The sequence below is a fragment of the Galeopterus variegatus genome, unplaced genomic scaffold (assembly GCF_000696425.1).
Source record: "Galeopterus variegatus unplaced genomic scaffold, G_variegatus-3.0.2 Scaffold520, whole genome shotgun sequence".
NCBI lineage: Eukaryota > Metazoa > Chordata > Mammalia > Dermoptera > Cynocephalidae > Galeopterus > Galeopterus variegatus.
In genome coordinates this window covers 354,499-356,297 of record NW_007726631.1, presented here as the reverse complement: position 1 = coordinate 356,297, position 1,799 = coordinate 354,499, and the positions used below count along the sequence as shown (strand labels likewise).

Here is a 1,799-nt window from a genome sequence, read left to right as displayed (position 1 = left end):
CCTGTTCTCAGACAATCCCCCAAAACTCAACTCCCCTCACTTTATTGTGTAAAACAGTTAAACTCTCCCATGCTCCTTAATGGTATCAAGTGGAAAAAACAGTCCGCAAGCTAAGAAATGGAAGAACTGTGTATTCTGCATCTTTGGGGCTTGAATAAATCATTGCAGGCAATAGACTGTTTAAAATTCCCCTGCAATGGATTCTCGGTGCTCTGGTCTGGGCTTGACCCTGGTTCACCCTCTCGTGTTGATCAGCCTCATCGGCACCTCAGCTAAAGGATGAAACTTTGTTATAACAATTATTAGCACCACGGATGTATCTTCATCATTGGCTTGTAGGTAGTTTTTCTTTCTTGACCGGTAGACAGCATGTCTGGCATCTCGGACCACCCTGCCACAGACCTTTTCTAAACACTGATAGGGTCGTGATGTGAAATGAAACTGCAAATTTTCTTACTTTAAAAAACATTAGCTTCCCATGTAATCATTCTCTTTCCTAACTACTTAATCCTTTTATTTCCATTCTCTCCCTCTCTCTTTCTCTCTCTCTTCTCTTTTCCCTTTACTAGTTTCCTTGATCTTAGCAAATTAAATTTTGCCACAAACTCAGCATTTAATTTGTCTAAGAACAATGAACTCACCCTCCACCATAGCCTCCACCTCTGAGCAGAAGATGCTTCTGCCTCCCATGTATGCCAATCTTGGAGAATCTGCCAGGGACGTTTTCACCAAGGGCTAAGGATTTGGCGTAATAAAACTTGATTTCAAAACAAAATCTGAGAATGGATCGGAATTTCCAAGCTCTAGCCCAGCCAACACTGAAACCACCATAGTGACGGGCAGTCTAGAAACCAAGTATGGATGGACCGAATGTGGCCCAACATTTCCAGAGGAATGGAACACTGACCACACCCTAGGCACTGGGATTACTGGCGAAGATCAGCTTGCACATGGACTGAAGGTGACCTTTGATTTATCCTGCTCACCTAACACTGGGGAAAAATGTTAAAATCAAGACAGCACCAAGGTCAAGACTTTGGATCCTCTTACCAGCCAAAAAAAAAAAAGACAGGGTACAAGCTGAGCACACCAACCTTCGACATGGATTTCTACATTGCTGGCCCTTCAATCTGGGGTACGCTAGTGCTGGATTATGAGGGCTGGCTGGCTGGTTACCAGATGAATTTTGAGACCTCAAAGTCCCGAGTGACCCAGAGCAACTTTGCAGTTGGCTACAAGACTGATGAATTCCAGCTTCACACTAATGTGAATGACGGGACAGAGTTTGGAGGCTCCATTTACCAAAAGGTGAACAGGAAGTTGGAGACCACTGTCAATCTCACCTGGACAGGAGACACACAGTAGCACTCGCTTCGGAATAACAGTCAAGTATCAGATCGGCCCTGATGCCTGCTTCTTGGCTAAAGTGAACAACTCCAGCTTGACAGGTTTAGGATACACTCAGACCCTAAAGCCAAATATCAAACTGACTATCAGCTCTGCTGGGTGGTAAGAATGTCAATGCCGGTGGCCACAAGCTTGGTCTAGTACGGGAGTTTCAAGCATGAATGAATATGATCATTTAATTTTAAACTATTTTACAGCACAGTTACTTTCAGAATTTAGTGTATCTTTTAATGTTAAATGTCTAGGATGCAAATATTGCTAAATATCATGTTAGACCCCCAGGTAAAGATGATTCAGCTTTAAGGTGTTACCCTTTCATGGTACAGAAGAAACCTGATTCGAGAAAAGTTCCTTTTAGGCTGTAGACTTGGGGAACTTGGTGACCCCTCTAG

General features: G+C 43.4%; 1 pseudogene; it reads left to right on the top strand.

The window, feature by feature from the left end:
- Window positions 1-673: 673 nt before the first annotated feature.
- On the top strand, window positions 674-1,568 carry LOC103588043 (annotated as a pseudogene).
- The last annotated feature ends 231 nt before the right edge of the window (window positions 1,569-1,799 follow it).